The sequence below is a fragment of the Magnolia sinica genome, chromosome 12 (assembly GCF_029962835.1).
Source record: "Magnolia sinica isolate HGM2019 chromosome 12, MsV1, whole genome shotgun sequence".
In the NCBI taxonomy this organism is placed as follows: Eukaryota; Viridiplantae; Streptophyta; class Magnoliopsida; order Magnoliales; family Magnoliaceae; genus Magnolia; species Magnolia sinica.
This window is the reverse complement of record NC_080584.1, coordinates 41175860-41184553: the sequence shown is the minus strand read 5'-3', so window position 1 is coordinate 41184553 and position 8694 is coordinate 41175860. Positions and strand designations below refer to the sequence as shown.

The following is an 8694-nucleotide window of genomic DNA, read 5'->3' as shown; positions in this document are numbered from 1 at the left end:
GACCCATTTACTTAAACGGACATATCTCTAGCTTGAACCTGACCCATTTACTTAAACGGACATATCTCTAGCTTGAACCTGACCCATTATCCAATTAGTTTAGTCGAAACCCACCTCAAAAGCAGGTTGAGTTAGCTAAACTATAGACTGACCCAACCTACGCTTAAGGCCACCCATGTTAAATTAGGGCTACGCCTGTGAGTGGGTCTATATTAGGCTGAAGTCCAACCCATTCAGGTTAGGTCTTGAACCCACAGGCCAATCTGGCCTGTTTGTTGCCTAATGCAAAGTATGGTTTAGTATTGATGCTACTGAACATGGTCCAAATGTTATGGGTACACATGAGTACCTGCATTGCCACTAGGAAGTCATCAGCAAAATCTGGAGGGAAGAAAAGATCTGCTTGTTTCTTTGTGAAACCAGGTTTACCTGGTAAAGAATTCAAAAGGATTAGTACACAACATCAATGACTAGAAGGCTGTGTCCAAACAACTCAAAGAACGCATAAGATTTGAAATGTAAACTCCAAGCTGCATAGTTAACAGCAATTATCTAGATGCCAACACAATTGCATTTATTTGCCTCCATTAATAAAATTGATGGCTGCCCTTGACACAGGAGCATTAAAAGGAAAAAGATAACCAATATCAATAACATAGAATAGAAAACCATCTGTGCCATTTGTAGTTTTAAAAGACACAGGAGCATTAAAAGGCAAAAGATAGCCAATATCAATAACATAGAATAGAAAACCATCTGTGCCATTTGTAGTTTTAAAAGAGAAAGACAGGCAATGGCATAAAATATATAGATGCGATCAATACAAGGAGCAAACCTGGCTGAGCACCAAGTTCAATCACATGTAACTTTGATGTAATCTGTCCTGAATTGGTGGTCTTTGAGGCAAGGCAATAAGAATGGAAGGGTTTTCATTTCCAGCAACCTGTTTAAGCCATGAAGATCATCAAAAAAAGTATCAAACCAAGTCAAACAACAGCAAACTGAACAATATATGGGTAGGATATGTTGGTATGCAAGATGATAAACAAAATGAAGGAAAGGCCCACACCTTTAGTGAAGCAAATGATGCAGCATGTACTTCAAGAGCTTGACTAAGCTGCTGATCCACAGAAAAAAGCTGCATATTCCCCTTCACCAGCTGTGGCCTCTACAAGCAAAATTGGAAGACAAAACAGAAGAATTAGAAACATAAAAAATTTCGAGGTTATAACGTAAAGGGATAGAATTTATTTTCAACTCCTACTGAATTCAAATCTAATCACTTCCATGATTGAAGGAAACAAAAGATATTGAGAAAGTAGGCCATCTGTTCCAGGGTAATATGAAGCAGAAAGCCGCATCACATGATAAGATCAAGCTCCTGGTAAACAAGCTCAGTACTCTAAGGTGCATGGAAACAAACACAAGAATTTCTCCAGCAATAAAACTATATGATCAATAAATTCATCGACTGTTATTTACAATGTTAAAATCAGCAATTAATTATTCATTGCTGATATTATTTCCAATAAATAGTTGCGTAAAAATTGGAAATTACCTGCAAAGGGGTTAGTTCAAACTATGAATGGGCATCATTCTCTCCTCTTTGAGCACAAACACAAGAAAGGCCTCTTTCAAGCCATGCCGTTGATCTTGCCAAAACCTCAGCTGTAGCAATACAAGGTTCCTCAGATTTAGAACTTTTCGATAAGATCTTCACTGAAATCACATTTCTGAAGGTGTTATTTACAATGAACAACTTTCCAAGGGCATGAAACTTTCTTTGAAACCAAAATTGACAAGAACTGCATGTAGAAAGAAAATACCCAGATATCGACGGGTATTCTCCGTAACCCTTTGTAGGAATTCCTCTTCGATATCCTTGTACTGCAGGAAATCTAGAATTTCAATAGAAAACTCAAAGATGCAAAAGGAAAACAGCAAATAAGCAGAGATGGAGAGGGATTTACATTCACTGCTTCCCGCTCAGCTGCATAACCAGCACATAACATGAGTGGCTTATAACACCATATAGAGTACAGGACATATTCCAGGAAGCTTGCAGAAGCCATAAGTTGAGAACTTAGAAGAGGTCTATTCAGTCCCAGTGAACTTCAGAAATGGAATGGTCGAAGGAAATACCACATGAAATATTTCAGAAGTAAACAAGTCTGTTTAGCAATTTACAGCCTTCCTGACATGACTATGAAAGAAAGCCAACAAAAAGGTTTACACCCTTCAAAACATAACAGACTAAAATTTTCAGGATGGACTCAGAAATGCAAGCATCATCAACTGGAAGGTCAAGAATCAAGAGACAATCTTTATATGATCTTCGGACATGAAATCTAGGATAGACCATCAAACCTTTCAAGTCAGGCTTCCTTTCGACTTTTGTCTTGTTCAACCTATTTACTATCTCATTCAGGCGCTTCTCTACTCTCACGGTGCAGACCTATACACAAGCATCACAACCAGTTAGAATTAGAAGGCCCTATCTCTTCACACAATGAATTTTTGCTCAGTATGCAGAAAGAAGCAAGCTGCACAATGCAAAATCATTCATGCTAATGGAATCTCAAAGGATTGACACGATAACTACTGATATGATCTAATTCATAAGTTTTTACATAAGATTACTGGTAGAGTCAGTAGGACCTGTTGAGAAAATTTTCACGAAAATGAAGAGTGTTGATTAGACAATTCTGACTGTGAAAAGGTAGGATAAACAACATAATGCTAAAGGTAGGATAAATTCCTACAAATAGAAAAATAACATTTTAATGCTAAAGTAATATTTAGACAATGTGGGAAACTTAAAGAACCAGGAATTCCAATGGTTTTACAAACAAGCATCAACGAAACAGGGGCTAGGACTGCTCAACTAATCTGATTTTCAGACTGTAACTTAGCAACAATGGTTTCCACAACGTAAAACCATAAGCCCATCTCATCATTACCAGCCCAACAAGAGGCAAAACCCACAATAAAAACATCAACAAAAATAAAATTAGACAAAGGTAGAATGCAACAAAGATAGACACCATTGAGTTTCATCGGGTGCCAAGTGAAAAGCCTTTCTTGTACGTGTGGTACATGTGTACAATGATCAAGAAAATTGCTTTGTGGCCACCAGGTGGACTGCCTATACCCAAATTGCAAGGCAATCTGAATGGGTGGCCATCCGGTCAGTGGCCTGAAAAGGTATAGTTAACTCAAAATACAAACATCCATCCACATTCAACAGGCGAAACTTGCCATAAATGGGTGGTAAGAGCAGTCCAATCTTTGTGCAGATGAGTAATGTAAGAGCACATGGCAGGCATCGAGGACCTGTGCCAAAACGAATGCAAAAGACAAGTTACATCTTTCAACGAATAGAGTTATTTTCAAACTGAGCATACTTAAATGAGAGAAACTGAATTTTTAGAACTAAATTGAGAAATGACAAGATTTGATATGCTATGTGAAGTTGTAGACACTTTCACATAGATGAATGCTCCAGAAACCAAAATTAGATAATTAGCTAGGAATGTTGTTTTACAATATGGAATTTTTACATAGAGAAATCTAGGATCCATAAATGCATCAAGAACCTGAATTGTTAACAGTTCAATCTAGGATCCAGGTCATTTACATAGACCGTAGTATGGGAACTCTAGAAATCAGGAGAATAACAGTTAAGGAACCCAAAAGAAAAATCTCTACTCTTGAAGTTCTCCCCTAAAATTTCTGAAGTTATAAGTACTAAATTACAAGTTCCAGTGAAAAGAAAGCCACAACATGATATGATGCTACTTGCCCCAAGTACATTTACAACTAGGATGACAAAAATATGAGTGAGATAGTAAAATACCACATAAGCTTCCAAATCATTGCCCCTCTTTGCGTTGCTCTATTTTAGTAATTGGAATATGCTTCTTTGGACAAGGTATGTTGGGTTGTTCTTCAACATTATTAAACCTAAATGTAGACAAGAACCTAAAAAAAGATAGAAATTGTAGATGAAGCCAAAAGATTATCAGGTGAAAATAAAAATGAAGCAAATAGATACGATGTTAACAAATGTGTACACTTGACATTTAGTGCTCGAAAGTTGAATTTGTGCACTGATAGACTTCAAGATCTACCTAAATTTGTGAACATGAAATTTATCTTTAGAGTTGTTTAACATGTTTCTCTAGAATGGGATTCTCACATCCTAGTTCCCAATCCAGAATGATGCTCCCATGCACAAGCCTTAGCCGAAAAGAATGCATACTCTTCAAGAAGTGTGACTCTCTCTCTCTCTCTCTCTCTCTCTCTCTCTCTCTCTCTCTCTCTCTGTAGATATATATATATATATATATATATATATATATATATATATATATATATAAAATATATCAGCCGATGACCGTCCCATGAGGTTTTTGAGCCGTGTGTGATGTGTTTTGAACATCTACCCCATCAGTCAGATGCACCATTCCATCGTGGGCATAGGTCTCAAAAATCAAGTCAATCCGTGACTTGTGTGGGCCACACCACATACGGAAGTGGGGAGGGGCCGTGCACCATTAAAACATTCATAATAATTTTTTAGGTCCACCGAGATGTAGTTTGCAAATCCTGCCCATCCATTATGTGTGTCCCACTTGGATGAGGGTTCAAACCAAGTTTTAGCAGCATTCAAAACTCAGGTGGGCCCCACCAAGTGCTTTTATATATTTTTGGCATGTCTTCACATGATTTTAGATGGTATGGCCCACCTGAGTTCCGTATACGGCTAATTTTTGGGATATCCCATAATTTAGAGGGGACCCATCAAATGCATGGTGTTGATGGTCGACACGCATCACGGTGGGGCCCACAGCTGAAGCCGTGAGGCTTATCATGAGGTCGAGCGCATAGTACCTTTTCCTATACATACATACATATATATACATACATACATACATATATATATACACACTACATATATATATATGTGTGTGTGTGTGTGTGTATATCAACAATATTGAGAGAACAATGCCCTTTATGAAAAAATAACAGAAAAAATGCTAAAAATTCATTTTTCCCAAATTTTTTGGGGATTAGATTCCTAAGAGGACTTGGAAGTTGATTGGGAAAAAAAAAGATGATTTTGGTGGGGAAATCGAGAATAGAGCGAATACCAACCAGAACCCAATCAGTGACACATAAGTCGATCCTATGCAACTACTTGGACCTGTAACAAGATTGAGAGAAATAGAAAGGGGCAAAATCAACTATCAAATTCCATATTTATAATCAATTACGGGTCTGAGTCTTCAAGAGCTAGACCCGGACCCAAAAGGACTCAGGAACTCATGAGATCCTACACAATTGACCATGTATGGAACTGTAGGAACCAAACACATTTAATATTTAGGGGGAAAAAAAAAAACATCTCCTAAGCCATATGGCATTGTCACATATCTCAAGCAACTTGTTTTGGATGTTCTTCTCATACCTGTCTTATTTTATGGTAACATACCTGTCTTGTTTTATGGTAACATAACCTGAATTTTAAATGGGTCCAATTTATTGGCCTTAATCTTGTTAACATCAGGTCATATTCGTGGGTCAGATCCATCGAGTACCCCTAGCTTTGGATACCCATTGACAACCCTACGAGCCCTAGTGTGACCCGTTTGATAAACAGGTCAAATTTGGGTCAGGGGGCCAGTATTAATTCATTGTATTAATGGGTCGGCTGCTTTCAATTTTAACATGACTTAGACTAAACCCGATTTTATTTTATTTTATTTTTATTTTTATTTTTTTTGTGTCTAGGTCTAAAACAATAGCTGTATTCTTAAATGGGTCGGGTACAGGGCACCCCTCAACCCAACCTAACCCAACCATTTGCACTCCCTATTTTACTAGATGACTATTGTTGTCTCAATTTACTAATCTGGAGGGCTCAAGAATGTTTAAACCTATTTCAAAATATCAAAAACAATAAAGCAAATTGATGTTTTGATTGTTAAAACCCTACCTGCCCACATAGATTATTAATTGGTTGGGCCAAATGTTCTGCATATACCACCTTTTGCTCGCTATGACTTTCACTCTACTTCTTTCATAGTTTTAGAAATTGCTTCCAGTTTCACCACTCTTTAAGAAGGGCAACATCTACAGGCGGGTATATATATATAGGTGGCTACTATGTTTCGGTTACTACTATTTTGTTATGTTGTTTTTCGTTATATACATTTTGCATTTTTTTAGTTTTCTTAATGGGTCTATTATTATCTCAGGGTCGTTGTCTCTCATGGCTGCAAAATTGTTCCAACTCATCAATGAGTGCAAGATCTTGGCAACATGGTTCTTTTGGAGAGGTTTCAATGCCTTTTGGACTACTTGGTGAGCATCTTTATAAAATTATTGCTCAGCATGCAACCATGACCTACTTAATGAGCCCATCAACTTACCTATTTGATCGACAACTTTATTCCACTAGTACTTAATGGTCCCATCAACTTACCTATTTGATGGACAACTTACGTATTCGACTAGTCTATACATCCAATGCCTTATAGACATCGTGCCTTATACATGAGTGGGCTTCACATAACTCTTAAAGAACTTTGTTGAAAGGGTTGTTATCAGGTTGAGTTCGTGTTTCCTAGTACCCCCATACCTAGGCGTAGCTAACCCAGATGGGTTCTTTCCGGGTTCAAGTCTAGTTTTGAATACCTAGAACCAAATCCAATCAAGTTTAGGTATCTCTTATGGTATCTGTTAGAATATCCTAACAGTAAGACACACATGGGCTTTACAAACCTCGGGTCCCAATTTGAGGGAAATGATCAAATCATGTAACCATAACCACTTTCTCCAGTCTAGCTGATGTGTTTCATTTGCATAAGTAGAAGCCATTGCTCTTTGCTCTTGCCTTATGCTCATTCCAAAAAACTTATCTTGCCTCATGGATGTTTTGAAAAACATGTAGCTACTTTTTTACATACTTCACTTGGCTTTTGTGGAGAGAACTAGAAACATTTTATTTGGGGTTATCTTTATGAACTAAAGAGACAACATGCTTGGTAAATAACATCTAGATGGCATAGACTTTTTGCTTGCCAAGAAGGGGCATATTGCCCTCTATTGGTTGCGGGTTTCTTCATACTCTCTAAATTGATTCCTCTTCTTTAATGAAGTCTAATTATTCATAATAACAAATAAATAGAAACTATCGAACAACACATGGATATGAATGACAAGTCTTCACAAGTGATGGTGAGAAATTGCTACAAACCTCAAAAGTAAACATAGTAAAACACAATTGACATAATGAGGCTACTAGCAAAGAGCATTGGCTTTGAAGTTCAAACCCAAGCATTAAAAATGAAAAAAATTAAATAAATAAATAAATAAAAATCCATGAGTGCATTCACTTACAGTTGAAGTCCCTTGGTCGATGACACCATGTTTGCAAGTTAGATCAAGAGGCCTTTCCAGCAATCGCAAATACTAGTGCAAAAACAAAAGAATGCATACGAAGAGATGGCATATAATGGTAAATACATAAAACCAAGCATTGTAAGGGAGGCACCCATATCCACAATAGCACAATGTTTTATACATTATTCATCCATTAAATCACAAACCTTGCATGTATAACTAGTATTTCTTACTCAATTTCTTTCTATCACTATGGATAGTTATCGTATGCCATTAAAACAAATGATACACGTCGTGTAATATGCAAATTCACATAATTCTTACCACACAAAAGAATCAACCAGGTAGTCTCCCAAGACATTTAACAAAGGCTTAGAACGCAACATATGGTATTTAAGCTGAAACACTTTGACGCCATCAAATGAGTGTCAAAATACTTTTTAACTAGCAAAACAAGCCCAATAAATGAAGGCATTCTCCAAATCTTGTACTGGGATCATAGTCATGCTCCTAATAAGACAAGCAAGAGATAGAAGGGAGCATAGACAAGCAATTATTTTCAAACAATAGGAAGCCTAAATGTCTAGAAAGAAAGAAATGGGAGCAATTACTTAATAGCAATAGGAGGAGCGACGTCCCTAGGTAGAAATTTTCTATTAAAGGATCGCCCAAACAATCTATATCAATGATCAAACTTTTTCTATTAAAGGATCGCCCAAAACAAGTTTTTTTAAGAGGGTTGGGAAATGGAAGATTGACCATATATGATAAAACCTTCTTCTGATGTTTAAAGATATTCTAACTAGGTCAATCGCTACGATAAAGGAAGCACCGTCATACCACAGAGCCTGAAATGTGTATGCAAGTCCAACACAAGTGGTCAGGTATGCATTTTAATATTTTCATGCCTACTTGACCATATCCCACAAACGGGGTGTTTGTTAGTGGAATTTCAAATACAACAATTCTTTCGTAGATTACTCTCAACACTTGATAGGATAAAGATACACGAACAAAAATGAATGGAATGCGTTTTGCTTAAGGACTTCTAATAGAGAAACTTCCAAAGGAGTACAAAAAAAGCAACCTTTTGGAACTAGACATCCTTATGGTTAATTGAATAATAAAAATAACAACATTTACGATGTGAAATAACCAAAACTCCATTCGAGTTCCATAGTTTCAAAAGTAAAGATACTCTCTCAACACTTAGGATAAAGATTCACGAACAAAATGAATGGAATGCCTTTTGCTTACGGACTTCTAATAGAGAAACTTCCAGAGTAT

General features: G+C 36.9%; 1 long non-coding RNA gene across 12 annotated transcripts; it reads right to left on the bottom strand.

Moving 5' to 3' along the window:
- Window positions 1-292: 292 nt before the first annotated feature.
- Window positions 293-8272, bottom strand: LOC131221268 (uncharacterized). Of its 12 annotated transcripts, none has more exons than XR_009159158.1 (9): window positions 7405-8272; window positions 3857-3963; window positions 2368-2455; window positions 1971-2112; window positions 1827-1887; window positions 1559-1719; window positions 1070-1168; window positions 836-943; window positions 293-429 (listed from the first exon to the last, which is right to left on the bottom strand). It is a non-coding gene; the product is annotated as an uncharacterized LOC131221268 (long non-coding RNA). The 12 variants fall into 12 exon arrangements; XR_009159157.1 differs by lacking the exon at window positions 7405-8272 and adding an exon at window positions 5154-5470; XR_009159154.1 differs by lacking the exon at window positions 7405-8272 and adding an exon at window positions 5158-5470.
- Window positions 8273-8694: the final 422 nt, after the last annotated feature.